This window comes from Microcaecilia unicolor, chromosome 9, assembly GCF_901765095.1.
Source record: "Microcaecilia unicolor chromosome 9, aMicUni1.1, whole genome shotgun sequence".
Lineage (NCBI taxonomy): Eukaryota > Metazoa > Chordata > Amphibia > Gymnophiona > Siphonopidae > Microcaecilia > Microcaecilia unicolor.
This window is the reverse complement of record NC_044039.1, coordinates 70,175,243-70,190,631: the sequence shown is the minus strand read 5'-3', so window position 1 is coordinate 70,190,631 and position 15,389 is coordinate 70,175,243. Positions and strand designations below refer to the sequence as shown.

Genomic DNA, 15,389 nt, shown 5'->3' with positions numbered 1-15,389 from the left:
GGTTGAGCAGGATTATGCAACCTCACGAGTGGTCGCTCAACTCCAGAGTAGTGCGCCAGATCTTCCAGGTGTGGGGCACCCCCTTGGTAGATGTCTTTGCATCTCGAGCCAACCACAAAGTCCCTCAGTTCTGTTCCAGGCTTCAGGCCCACGGCAGACTAGCATCGGATGCCTTCCTCCTGGACTGGGGGGAAGGTCTGCTGTATGCTTATCCTCCCATACCTCTGGTGGGGAAGACTTTGTTGAAACTCAAGCAAGACTGAGGCACCATGATTCTGATTGCTCCGTTTTGGCCGCGTCAGATCTGGTTCCCTCTTCTTCTGGAGTTGTCCTCCGAAGAACCGTGGAGATTGGAGTGTTTTCCGACCCTCATCACACAGGACGAAGGGGCGCTTCTGCATCCCAACCTCCAGTCTATGGCTCTCACGGCCTGGATGTTGAGAGCGTAGACTTTGCCTCTTTGAGTCTGTCAGAGGGTGTCTCCCGTATCTTGCTTGCTTCCAGGAAAGATTCCACTAAGAGGAGTTACTCCTTTTTATGGAGGAGGTTTGTCGTCTGGTGTGACAGCAAGGCCCTAGATCCTCGCTCTTGTCCTACACAGACCCTGCTTGAATACCTTCTGCACTTGTCTGAGTCTGGTCTCAAGACCAACTCTGTAAGGGTTCACCTTAGTGCAATCAGTGCATACCATTACCGTGTGGAAGGTAAGCCGATCTCAGGACAGCCTTTAGTTGTTTGCTTCATGAGAGGTTTGCTTTTGTCAAAGCCCCCCGTCAAACCTCCTACAGTGTCATGGGATCTCAATGTCGTTCTCACCCAGCTGATGAAACCTCCTTTTGAGCCACTGAACTCCTGCCATCTGAAGTACTTGACCTGGAAGGTCATTTTCTTGGTGGCAGTTACTTCAGCTCGTAGAGTCAGTGAGCTTCAGGCCCTGGTAGCCCAGGCCCCTTACACCAAATTTCATCATAATAGAGTAGTCCTCCGCACTCACCCTAAGTTCTTGATGAAGGTAGTGTCGGAGTTCCATCTGAACCAGTCAATTGTCTTACCAACATTTTTTCCCCGTCCTCATTCCTGCCCTGCTGAACGTCAGCTGCACACATTGGACTGCAAAAGAGCATTGGCCTTCTATCTGGAGCGGACACAGCCCCACAGACAGTCCGCCCAATTGTTTGTTTCTTTTGATCCCAACAGGAGGGGAGTGGCTGTGGGGAAACGCACCATGTGCAATTGGCTAGCAGATTGCATTTCCTTCACTTACGCCCAGGCTGGGCTGGCTCTTGAGGGTCATGTCACGGCTCACAATGTCAGAGCCATGGCTGTGTCAGTGGCCCACTTGAAGTCAGCCACTATTGAAGAGATCTGCAAAGCTGCGACGTGGTCATCTGTCCACACATTCACATCTCATTACTGCCTGCAGCAGGATACCCGACGCGACAGTCGGTTCGGGCAGTCAGTGCGTCTGAATCTGTTCGGGGTTTAGAATCCAACTCCACCCCCCTAGGCCCATGTTTATTCTGTTCCAGGCTACACTCTCAGTTAGTTGGATAAATTGTTAGGTCAATCTCAGTTACGTCCTCGCCGTTGCGAGGCCCAATTGACCATGTTTGTTGTTTTGAGTGAGCCTGGGGGCTAGGGATACCCCATCAGTGAGAACAAGCAGCCTGCTTGTCCTCGGAGAAAGCGAATGCTACATACCTGTAGAAGGTATTCTCCGAGGACAGCAGGCTGATTGTTCTCACAAACCCGCCCGCCTCCCCTTTGGAGTTGTGTCTTCCCTTGTCTTTGTCTTGCTACATATGGGACTTACGAACACGAGCCGGTTCGTGCGGGAAGACGGCCACGCATGCGCGGTGCGCATGGGCACGCGAGGACTAGCAAAGGCCTTTGCTAGTGAAGTTTCCGTTTGGAGGGGCTGCCGTGGACGTCACCCATCAGTGAGAACAATCAGCCTGCTGTCCTCGGAGAATACCTTCTACAGGAATGTAGCATTCGCTTTACAAGACACCTCAGAGAACTTAAGATTCAATACAGATGGAGGCATCCCTTTGCCTTAGTGTTCTACAAGGACGGGAAAATGCACCAAGTTAAGTCTCTTAACGAAGCCAGAGCAATTTGCCCGGAGGCGAAAGAAACAGAAGACCGGCGAGAGCGCAACACTGGGACCGGATCCGGGCCACGCTCCCTCCCGCCGAAATGGCAGCGGGTGGGAAAAGGCCCAAAAAGATTACAACGCCAACAATCGACCTTGTGAATCACCTGAAGAGGCTGGGACTAAAAAGCTGGGAATGTTACGGACTTTATTGTTGCAGTTGGTTACATAGTTGAATATGTTGAGCCACTCTTCAGGCGTGGGTAAGAGGTAGTTTGAAATTGTTGTTGCTGGGGTCACCCAGGAGTGGACTAGCAGCTCCTTCCTCTTTGCCAAGGCACCTACAAGATTTCTTTTGAGGGGTGCCTTAAAATACATAAGGGAGGAGGGGAGGGGGATGGGGATTTTAGAGGGGGGAGAAGGGAACAAGAGGAGGGATCCCAATTTGACACAGGAGGAAACATATACACATGACCAAAGTACAAGCACAGTTGAAAGGGCGGCACTACAAACAATAAAGGGTAATGGGTGATGTAAACTGCATGCTGCTCAATGTACGGGGTCTAAATATACCGAGGAAACGACAGCTGCTGTTTCGCGAATTACAACGCCTTGAAGTAGATATCGGGCTGATTCAGGAAACCCATCTGAAGCCAAGACACGAACACCTCTGTAGACACAAGAAATATCCTACTATTTATTTTGCCTCCAGCACTGATAATACAAAAATTAAAGGGGTTATGATAGCATTTAGTGGTAGGAGACCTTGGGAGATAAAAAAGGTAATAAAAGATAGAGGCGGGAGATACCTGTTATTCATATTTACATTGGGGGGACGACTTTATACAATGGTGAATGTATACGGCCCTAATTCAAGACACGGGGATTTTTTTTTAGAGCTGGATCAATTACTAACCAGACATATAGAGGGTTCTCTGCTACTGGGAGGGGACTTTAACCTTACATTACACCCACCTTTGGATAATACAACACGCAACAAAAACTATGCCAAACAGGACAGGTGACAATTTCACGAATTTATGAATCGTTGGCAATTGATAGATTATTGACGCAGGGACAACCCAACCCAACAAGCTTACACATACTTTTCCACTGTCCACCAATCCTCCTCTAGAATAGATATCTGGATGGGGGATACCTCCTTATTGGGAGTGGTCGGAGAGCATTCTATCTTACCCTGCACGTGGTCGGACCACTCACTGGTGTTGCTAAAGCTTAAGGGACCAACCTCTAATCAGTTGAGGCAGCAATGGCGCCTAGATGACGCCCTACTGACAGATCCCACCAATATAACCCAGCTGGAATTGAATATTAAAGAGTATATTCAGTTTAATGATAATGAGGAGGTCTCCCCAATAATACTCTGGGAGGGTTTTAAAGCTGTAATGAGGGGCTATCTGATAGCTTTGAGATCAAGGAGGTGGAAGGAGAGATGTGCCAAGGAAACAAATTTGCGCCAGCAACTTGCGCAAATGGAGGCACGATTGCAGGAAGGAAAAGACCAGAACCCACTAAAACTTAGAGGACAGGCACATGAATTATGCACTCAGCTACATGACCTCGAACTAGCAGATCTAGCTGAAAAACTTCAACGTGTACGCCAATTGCATTTTGAATTTGGCAATAAGCCTAGCAGACTTCTGGCACACAAATTAGCACAACACACTTGCAGAAACATGATAGGGGGGCTTAGAGATGTAAAGGGGGTAATGCATTCCGAACCAGAGTTCCTTGAATCAGCTTTCAGAGAATATTATAAAAGTTTATATAGCACAGAAGTGGGCAGTGGAGAAGAAGAGATACAGAATTACTTAGCAGATGTAGATCTCCCAAGGCTCCCTGCAACGGCAGTCCAAGCACTGGGGGAGCCAATAAAATTAGAGGAGATAGAGCAGACGATCCACGGCCTATCACTGAACAAGGCCCTGGGGCCGGACGGATTTACAAAAAAATTCTATAAAATATTTGGAAAGCACTTAGCCCCCCCTGCTACAGAGGGTATTTCATACCATAGACGAGACAGTAGGCCTACCACCTACGTGGAATATGGCCACGATTACGGTCCTGCCTAAACCAGGAAAGGATCCTCAATTGTGAAGCTCTTACAGACCTATCTCACTATTAGGAGTAGATTATAAAATATTTTCTAGGATTCTGGCCACTAGGCTACAGAAACATCTCCCGCAGCTCATACATGAAGACCAGGCAGGCTTTGTTCAGAAGCGCCAGACCTTTGATAACATAAGGAAAACGCTACAAATTATTCAAGGGGCCCAAATAATTAAATTTCCCCTATGTATATTGTCTTTAGATGCAGAAAAGGCCTTTGATCGGGTCAGTTGGCCGTTCCTATTTGCAGTACCGGAGAAAGCAGGGATAGAAGGGCGTTATGCAGAATGGTTACATCTTATATACAAGACTCCGACAGCAGCAGTAAGAATAAATGGGAAACTCTCCCAATCTTTTACATTACATAGAGGCACAAGAGAGGGATGTGCGCTATCGCCTCTCCTATACGCTCTGGTAATGGAGCCCTTGGCAGCTAGGATTAGAGTAAACCAGGGAATACGGGGTCTCAGAGGGGGAGGAATTGAGACCAAGATACTTCTTTTTACAGATGACATCTTGCTCACACTAAAGGATCCCTTGTCAGCCTTCCCGGCATTGGAAGCAGAAATACAAGACTATCCACCTTATAATTGAAAGAGAAAAACGCCTAGATTTTGACCCAAATCGGGAGATAGACGTTTATCTCACAAAAACGAATAAGTCGGTATAATGGAAAGCCGATTTTGGACGTTTTCAACTGCACTCCATCGCGGAAGCGTACAAAGTTGACGGGGGGGTGTCGGAGGCGTGGCGAAGGTGGAACTGAGGCGTGGTTATTGGCCGAGGAGAGATGGGCGCCTTTCGCCGATAATGGAAAAAAAGTATGCGTTTGTAGCTAGAATTTAGGGCACTTTTCCTGGTCCCTGTTTTTTCACGAATAAGGCCCCAAAAAGTGCCCTAAATGACCAGATTACCCCCAGAGGGAATCGGGGATGACCTCCCCTGACTCCCCCAGTGGTCACTAACCCCCTCCCACCACAAAAAATGATGTTTCACAACTTTTTATTTTCACCCTCAAATGTCATACCCACCTCCCTGGCAGCAGTATGCAGGTCTCTGGAGCAGTTATTAGGGGGTGCAATGGACTTCAGGCAGGTGGACCCAGGCCCATCCCCCCCCTACCTGTTACAATTGTGTTGCTTAATGCTTAGTCGTCCAACCCCCCCCAAACCCACTGTACCCACATGTAGGTGCCCCCCTTCACCCCTTAGGGCTATAGTAATGGTGTAGACTTGTGGGCAGTGGGTTTTGAGGGGGATTTGGGGGGCTCAACACACAAAGGAAGGGTGCTATGCACCTGGGAGCTCTTTTACCTTTTTTTTTGTCTTTGTAAAAGTGCCCCCTAGGGTGCCCGGTTGGTGTCCTGGCATGTGAGGGGGACCAGTGCATTACGAATCCTGGCCCCTCCCACGAACAAATGCCTTGGATTTATTCGTTTTTGAGCTGGGAGCTTTCATTTTCCATTATCACTGAAAAACAAAAACGCCCAGCTCACAAATTGTCGAATAAAACATGGACGTCTATTTTTTTCGAAAATACGGTTCGGTCCGCCCCTTCACGGACCCGTTCTCGGAGATAAATGCCTATGGAGATAGACGTTTTCGTTCAATTATGCCCCTCCACGGGGCAATATCGGGTTTCAAAATAAATTTTGATAAATCTGAGGCACTAGATATAAATGTACCCAGCACTTCCCTAGAAGTATTGAAAAAGCAGTTCCCCTATTGATGGGCCAGCAAGTACATCAGGTACCTAGGGGTTAATATACCACATCGGGTGGAGGACTTATTTGAATATAACTTCCCGAGTAAGGTGCGGGAACTCTTCCGGGAGTTAGAACGATGGGATGGTCTGACATTATCATGGGTGGGCAGAATCAATGCTGTCAAGATGATAATACTCCCAAAGCTGTTATATTTATTCATGGCCCTCCCAATAGAAATACCAGATAGTTTCTTTCGGGGCCTGCAGGGCAAAGTGTTTTCTTTTATATGGAAGAAAAGACCTCTCCAAGTGAAGCGAGAGATGATGTACCAGTTCCGAGATAGAGGAGGAATGGGGGTTCCCTCATTTTATGATTATTACTGTGCAGCCCACTTACACATTTTAGCAATTTGGCTCCAAAAGACAGAGAACATCTGGGTTGAAATAGAGCAGAGCTGGCTCGAGCCATACCCACTTAGAGCAATACCATGGCTTCCAAAACACACCCTTAGGACAATAATTAAAGAAAGCCCCTATCTCATTCAGTGGCCACTAACGATTTGGTACAAGATCAGAGAACAGTTTTTTCCAGAGCGTATGTATTTTAAGCATTCCTTTCTCAGATTTGCCCCACTTTGGCTTAGGAAGGTCAAACACTATATTTGAGAGTTGGGAGGATATGGGGCTGTGTGAATTAGGGCAAATGTGTGAAGAAGGCACGATCCCCACGTACCGGGAGCTCTGCCGAGAACATGGGCTTTCTCCCCTCCAGATTTTACACTATTATCAGGTACAACATTTCATTAAGCACAAAGCGAGAGAGGAACTTACTGAGACACAGTTGGAGAAGGGGTTGACAGGTGGTGGACATAGAGGAGGCATCTCTAGAATCTATAAAGCCCAGATAGCCCAAGAAAACCCAGTAGAAAATTATATACATAAATGGGAATTGGCGATGGGGACCACACATGACTTAGCACAATGGACAAGGGCCCTTAAATCTCTGCTTAGAGTGTCAGTGTCCAGCGCAATGGTAGAAAATGGACATAAGATTCTCTTTGGCTGGTACTACACCCCTAGCCGTGTGGCCAAGATATTTGGCTCAGGCTCGAACCAATGTTGGCGGGAGTGAAGGTGATATGTACCATATTTGGTGGTCGTGTCCATATGCTAATAAGTACTGGGAGAATATTGTGGACTTTGTTAATCTAGTGACTGCTATGAACTATCAATTGAAAGCAGAACAGTGTTTATTGCACTTTAAACCGTCAGCGGTTCAGCCACATGTACATCAGTTTGCAACCCAGGTGTTTATGGCTGGCAAACTGATACTGGCGGCATCCTGGAAAAAACCCCGATTGCCGGACACTTCAGCTGTACTAGGGAAACTGAAATACATCCAATTGATGTCCAAACTTACCGCACTACGCAAAGGGCGTTTGGCCCAGCATCAGAAGATATGGGACCTATATCACAAGTGATCAGCATCCTCTGTGAACTTACCAAGCTAAAGGGATTGCTCAGGGGAGGGGGGAAGAACTCTAAGGCTTTAAGAGCAGGCTAGAAATGAAACTGTACTAAACAGCAATTATCAAAGTTAATCATTTATGTAAAGGAAATTTACATTAAGTTTGGTTTGTCTGGTTTTGGAAAAGCATAAATAAAAAATTTTAAAAAAATGTTTCCAAATTCTAAGTATCAACATCCTCGCTAACAATGAGTTCACATGTCTATAACTTCCAAGTCTCAACATCTGTGACAATAATGAGCTCACACGTTAATAGCTTCTGGACATCAACATCTTTTGATTGCAATGACTTCATATGTTCCCAAGTCTCCCTTCAGCCCCCCCTGGATGTTCCAGTTTTATGTCAGTCTGACCTACTGTGGTCTGCCTTAGCAAAAACATCTTTGCTTCCAACTTTTTATTACCGTCCTGTTAATTGCCTTGTGCACCTGCTGTTTTGAGAACAGATTCCAGCCCCCTGTCAACTTAATTCAGCAGCAGTGACCTAATTCGTGTCAGAGATGGTCTTTGATTTCTAGAGGCCTAGTTCTTGGCTGTAAGCCTGAGCCCTTGGCCTGTATTTCAATGAAAGCAAGTGACAGCAAATTTAATTACTTCACTAGTTACTCCCATCTCTAGATCATTTATAAATATATTAAAAAGCAGCGGCCCCAGCACAGTCCCCTGGGGAACCCCACTAACTACTCTTCTCCATTGAGAATACTGACCATTTAACCCTACTCTCTGTTTTCTACCTTTCAACCAGTTTTTAATCCACAATAGGACACTACCTCCTATACCATGACTCTCCAATTTCCTCTGTAGTCTTTCATGAGGTACTTTATCAAATGCCTTTTGAAAATCCAGATACACAATATTGACCGGCTCGCCTTTATCCACATGTTTGTTCACCCCTTCAAAGAAATGTAATAGATTGGTGAGGCAAGATTTACCTTCACTAAATCCATGCTGGCTTTGTCTCATTAATCCATGCTTTTGAATATGCTCAGCAATTTTGATCTTTATAATAGTCTCTCCATTTTGCCTGGCACCAATGTCAGGCTCACCAGTCTATAATTTCCCAGATCACCTCTGAAAACTTTTTTAAAACTAGGCATTACATTGGCCACCCTCCAATCTTCCAGGACCATGTTTGAATTTAAACAATAGTTCTGCAAGTTCATTTTCAATTCTGTTAGTACTCTGGGATGAATACCATGTGGTCCAAGTGATTTGCTTCTCTTCATTTTGTCAAATTGCACCATTACATCCTCTAGGTTTGTAGAGATTTCATTCAGTTTCTCTGACTCGTCAGCTTTGTATACCAATTCTGGCACCAGTATCTCTCCTCAATCTTCCTCGGTGAAGACCGAAGCAAAGAATTCATTTAATCTCTCCGTTATGGCTTTGTCTTCCCTGAGTGACCCTTTTACTCCTTGGTCATCTAGTGGTCCAACCGATTCTTTTGCTGGCTTCTTGCTTTTAATATACCTAAAAAAGAATTTTAGTATGTGTTTTTGCCTCCAATGCAATCTTTTTTTCAAAGTCTCTCTTTGCCTTCCTGTCTTTCTTCTATGTTTGTGCAGCGCTGCGTACGCCTTGTAGCGCTATAGAAATGCTAAATAGTAGTAGTAGTATCAGCTCTTTGCATTTGACTAGCCATTCCTTATGCTGTTTCTTATTATTTTCCTTCTTCCATTTTCTGAAGGTTTTTCTTTTAGCTCTAATAGCTTCCTTCACCTCACTTTTTAACCATGCCGGCTATCATTTGGTCTTCTTTCCTCCTTTTTTTAATACATGGAATATATTTGGCCTGGGCTTCCAGGATGGTATTTTTGAACAGCATCCACGCCTGATGTAAATTTTTGACCTTCACAGTTGCTCCTCTAAGTTTCTTTTTTTACCGTTCTCATTTTATCATAGTCTCCTTTTTGAATGTTTAACTCTAACACATTGGATTTCCTGTGTGTACTTACTCCAAAGCCGATATCAAATCTGATCATATTATGATCACTTTTATCAAGCGACCCCAGCACCATTACCTTCACCAGATCATGCACTCCATTAAGGACTAGGTGTTGAGTTTTTTTTTCTCTTGTCGGCTCCTGTACCAGCTGCTCCATAAAGCAGTCTTTCATTTCGTCAAGGAATTTTACCTCCCTAGCATGCCCTGATGTACATTTACCCAGTCAATATCAGGGTAATTGAAATCACCCATTATTATTGTGTTGCCCAGTTCGTTAGCTTCCCTAATTTCTGATAACATGTCTACATCCGTCTGTTCATCCTGGCCAGGTGGACAGTAGTATACTCCTATCATTTTTCTTTTCCCCTTTACACTTGGAATTTCAACCCAGAGGGGTTCCAAGATATGTTTTGTTTCCTGCAGAATTTTAAGGCCCTCCTTGACATACAAAGTTACCCCTTCACCAGTTTGATCCACCCTATCACCCTATAATTTGTACCCTTGTATGACAGTGTCCCACTGGTTATTCTCCTTCCACCAGGTCTGCTTTTGTTGAATTTGAGTAAGCTGACATCTGTTTCGTCATGCCAGACAGGAAACTGGGCTGCAAGTACTATCTCAAATGCGACAGAAAAATGTCTGTGACAAATGTATTCAGTATATGGGGGCTTCTCATAATGTTAACAATTACCCAGCCTATGCCTGGATGTCACCTTAGGCTAGGAAAATCTGAGAATTAAAGAGGCTTCTGGAATACAGAATTAAATCACCCTAGGAAATGTAGTAGTACTAAGGAGTGAAGTAATTACTCTAGGGATATGCTAGCAAATAAAAGTGTTCCTGCTGGTTTGAATAAACATCTGAACTGATGCAGAGATGGAAAATATATTTGATTTATTGCAGATAAATAATTAACAGCAAAATAGAACAGATAGTTTACAAAATATTTCTTTTTGGCAAAATCTGAATTTTAAAATACAGTTCTGCTTTGTTAAAGATGAATAGTTCATATAATAGATGACGACAGATAAATACCTGTATGGTCCATTCAGTCTGCCCAATAAGATAAACTCGTTGCATATGGTATGAAGTGATACATCATACAGTGGGGGAAATAAGTATTTGATCCCTTGCTGATTTTGTAAGTTTGCCCACTGACAAAGACATGAGCAGCCCATAATTGAAGGGTAGGTTATTGGTAACAGTGAGAGATAGCACATCACAAATTAATTCCGGAAAATCACATTGTGGAAAGTATATGAATTTATTTGCATTCTGCAGAGGGAAATAAGTATTTGATCCCCCACCAACCAGTAAGAGATCTGGCCCTTACAGACCAGGTAGATGCTCCAAATCAACTCGTTACCTGCATGACAGACAGCTGTCGGCAATGGTCACCTGTATGAAAGACACCTGTCCACAGACTCAGTGAATCAGTCAGACTCTAACCTCTACAAAATGGCCAAGAGCAAGGAGCTGTCTAAGGATGTCAGGGACAAGATCATACACCTGCACAAGGCTGGAATGGGCTACAAAACCATCAGTAAGACGCTGGGCGAGAAGGAGACAACTGTTGGTGCCATAGTAAGAAAATGGAAGAAGTACAAAATGACTGTCAATCGACAAAGATCTGGGGCTCCACGCAAAATCTCACCTCGTGGGGTATCCTTGATCATGAGGAAGGTTAGAAATCAGCCTACAACTACAAGGGGGGAACTTGTCAATGATCTCAAGGCAGCTGGGACCACTGTCACCACGAAAACCATTGGTAACACATTACGACATAACGGATTGCAATCCTGCAGTGCCCGCAAGGTCCCCCTGCTCCGGAAGGCACATGTGACGGCCCGTCTGAAGTTTGCCAGTGAACACCTGGATGATGCCGAGAGTGATTGGGAGAAGGTGCTGTGGTCAGATGAGACAAAAATTGAGCTCTTTGGCATGAACTCAACTCGCCGTGTTTGGAGGAAGAGAAATGCTGCCTATGACCCAAAGAACACCGTCCCCACTGTCAAGCATGGAGGTGGAAATGTTATGTTTTGGGGGTGTTTCTCTGCTAAGGGCACAGGACTACTTCACCGCATCAATGGGAGAATGGATGGGGCCATGTACCGTACAATTCTGAGTGACAACCTCCTTCCCTCCGCCAGGGCCTTAAAAATGGGTCGTGGCTGGGTCTTCCAGCACGACAATGACCCAAAACATACAGCCAAGGCAACAAAGGAGTGGCTCAGGAAGAAGCACATTAGGGTCATGGAGTGGCCTAGCCAGTCACCAGACCTTAATCCCATTGAAAACTTATGGAGGGAGCTGAAGCTGCGAGTTGCCAAGCGACAGCCCAGAACTCTTAATGATTTAGAGATGATCTGCAAAGAGGAGTGGACCAAAATTCCTCCTGACATGTGTGCAAACCTCATCATCAACTACAGAAGACGTCTGACCGCTGTGCTTGCCAACAAGGGTTTTGCCACCAAGTATTAGGTCTTGTTTGCCAGAGGGATTAAATACTTATTTCCCTCTGCAGAATGCAAATAAATTCATATACTTTCCACAATGTGATTTTCCGGATTTAATTTGTGATGTGCTATCTCTCACTGTTACCAATAACCTACCCTTCAATTATGGGCTGCTCATGTCTTTGTCAGTGGGCAAACTTACAAAATCAGCAAGGGATCAAATACTTATTTCCCCCACTGTATATATACCTGATCTTGATTTATCCTTGCCTTTTTTAGGGAAAGGGAAATGGGACTTGATATACCGCCTTTCTGAGGTTATTGCAACTACATTCAAAGCGGTTTACATATATACAGGTACTTATTTTGTACCAGAGGCAATGGAGGGTTAAGTGACTTGCCCAGAGTCACAAGGAACTGCAGTGGGAATTGAACTCAGTTCCCCAGGATCAAAGTCCACTGCACTAACCACTAGGCTACTCCTCCACTCATAGACCCTAGAAGTCTGCCCGGCACTGGCCTTGTTCTAAAATTTCTGAAGTTGTTGTCAAAGCCCCTGAAAATCTATTCAGCCTCAATCAGGGCACAGACTGTAGAATTCTGCCCAGCACTGGCTTTCCTACTTAATCTCCACTAATCTTCTTTGGATCTGGTCCTTCTAAACAGGATTCCTTTGTCCCATACATTTTTGAATTCCGTTACAGTTTTCATCTCTACCACCTCCCGCGGAAGGGCATTCTCGGTGAAAAAATAATTCCTGATATTATTCCTGAGTCGGCCCCCTTTCAACCTCAGTTTATACCCTTTGGTTCTACAACCTTCCTGTCTCTGGAAAAGGTTTGTTTGTGGATTAATACCTTTCAAATATTTGAACAGCTGTATCATATCACCCCTGTTTCTTCTTTCTTCTAGTGAATTCTCAAAAAAGAATTCCAATGCTAATGCAAGTGAACCATGCCCCAAGCCAATTAGTATAACTTATTCTTCATCTGACTAAGAAATAAATCTACTGTATATACTCAAATATAAACCAAGGTAACCTTTTTCCCCCAAAGAAGAGGGGAAAAAGGTTGACTTGAATATAAACTGAGATTAGAAATTGGGGTGATCATGGTGAGCCAATTTACAAAGACTAACACATCCTTGTCATAAGTTTTAATACATTTATTAGCTTTACAATATAGTCATCAATATGAGGTCCTTTTACTGCCATGGGTAAGAGGTAATTTTCTTTAAAGGGCCAGTAAAGGGCCATGTGTTAACAATGAGGGCTTCAACACTAACATGATTTCTGCCAGGCAAGCCCCTGACGCTAGAAAATATATAAAAATTTCCTATTACTGGAAACAGCATGCACCAGAAGCCGTAACTACTGCCAGGCTCCTGATCAAGCCCAGGTAGGGCTGATTTCCCGAACGCAAACCCAGTGGCAGCCTACCGCTGGGTAGTAAAAGGGCCCCTAAATTATTTAAAATCCTTCAAAACAGGATTCCTCTTCATCAGAATTCTCAAACAGACAGCGGAACTCAGCTTATATGATGTCATCAGCATAAACATTGTCATTATCAATGTCATCATTACTGCTGCTGTTGCTGTCATACAGCACATCATCTTCACTGCCATCAATGGCATTGCTTATACCACATTTTTTTTAAAACATGTTGATCCATATCTTCTGGAATGTCCTCCCAAGCATCTCATTTATTTTTTTGTTACATTTGTACCCCGCGCTTTCCCATTCATGGCAGGCTCAATGCGGCGGGCAATGGAGGGTTAAGTGACTTGCCTAGAGTCACAAGGAGCTGCCTGTGCCGGGAATCGAACTCAGTTCCTCAGGACCAAAGTCCACCACCCTAACCACTAGGCCACTCCTCCACTAGATCCACTTTGCAATCAGTTTGATGTCTGGTTTCTTCAGATTTCAGACTTTGGTCAAGTGAGTTTCATCAGAGAACATCCGTTCATGCCACATCTTTCGCACATGATCCGTGAAACATTTATTCAAACAAACATCTAGTGGTTGTAAAACACATGCAAGACCTCCTGGTATTACTGCCAGAGTAGTCTGAAGAGACTTTACCTTCTGTTTGATGTCCTCGGATATTTGGGCTTTAAACATGTCCCAAACAAACAATAATATTTTTTTCTTCAAAGAATAAGATCTGCAAATAAGTCAGATCCAGGTGGAGAGATCACAAAGGAGGAAGAGGTGGTGGTGCCCACGCAGCAGTACAGCAGCTGAGTGAGATGGCCTCCGCCAATGACTCTCAGAAGAACCAGAAAGATGCCGCGGACCAGAACTTTGACTACATGTTCAAGTTACTGATCATCGGTAACAGCAGTGTGGGAAAAACCTCCTTCCTCTTTCGCTACGCAGATGACTTGTTCACCTCTGCCTTTGTCAGCACGTGTGGAAATAGACTTGAAGGTGAAGACAGTGTATCACAATGAGAAGAGGGTGAAATTGCAGATCTGGGACACAGCGGGCCAGAAGATGTACCGAACCATCACTAAGGCGTACTACAGGGGATCCATGGGTTTCTTGCTTATGTATGACATTTCAAACCAAGATTTGTTCAATGCAGTGCAGGACTGGGCAACACAGATCAAGATGTACTCTTGGGACAATGCCCAGGTGATCCTCGTGGGGAACAGATGTGACCTGGAAGATGACCAGGTGATCCCTACAGAAGATGGCAAACGAATGGCTGATTAATTAGGTTTTGAATTTTTTGAAGCTAGCGCAAAGGAGAACATCAACGTGAAACAGGCTTTTGAACATCTGGTGGACACTATATGTGAAAAGATGAACGAGAGTCTAGATGCTAATTCCTCCCCTGTCAGCAATAGCAAGAATTCCAATATGAGTGAGGCCCCCTTACAGCAGTCCAGTGGCTGCTCCTGCTGAACACCCAAAGACACATCCCTGCTCTTCTTGTTGGTGCTTTCCTCTTCTGCTGCAGTTCCCTATCCCCTATGCTACGGATCCCCTCCACCCCCACCCCTGCAACACAACGAAACTAATACTCAAACTGGACATAATTTAACTCTTCCTCCTTTCGATTCCTTAATGTGTCTGTCACACATGAACTTTACTATACCACAATATCACTCTGTATTTGACATACCGGAATTGATGATCACCTTCACGGTACTATGTAAGTCACATTGAGCCTGCAAATGGGTGGGAAAATGTGGGATACAAATGCAACAAATAATAATAAAAGCAACACCCAGTTGTCTGTTCCAAATTTCGTCAAGCCATGTTTTGGTTCCTTCTTCATCCACACAGTAATTCACGGTGGAAATGTAACATTTTTTTGTGATTTTTTTCCTCTTAAAAATGACTATAGGCCACAACTTGATCCCATTCACCAAAGAAGAGAGAGCAGTAAAATGGTTCTTTCTATTCCCGGTTCTCAAAAAAAATCAGTGCTATTTGCTTCAATTCACAGGATTTTATATTTATTTATTTTTATATTTATTTATTTATTTGTTACATTTGTATCCCACAGTTTCCCACTCATTTGT

The 15,389-nt window shown here is 44.4% G+C and overlaps 1 protein-coding gene and 1 pseudogene across 1 annotated transcript in view; both read left to right on the top strand.

The window, feature by feature from the left end:
- The window catches only part of SMC1B (structural maintenance of chromosomes 1B), a 1,336,696-nt gene that overhangs the window by 1,154,012 nt on the left and 167,295 nt on the right, over positions 1–15,389 (top strand). The gene's annotated exons all lie outside the window — the stretch shown is intronic.
- Positions 14,094–14,766, top strand: LOC115477183 (annotated as a pseudogene).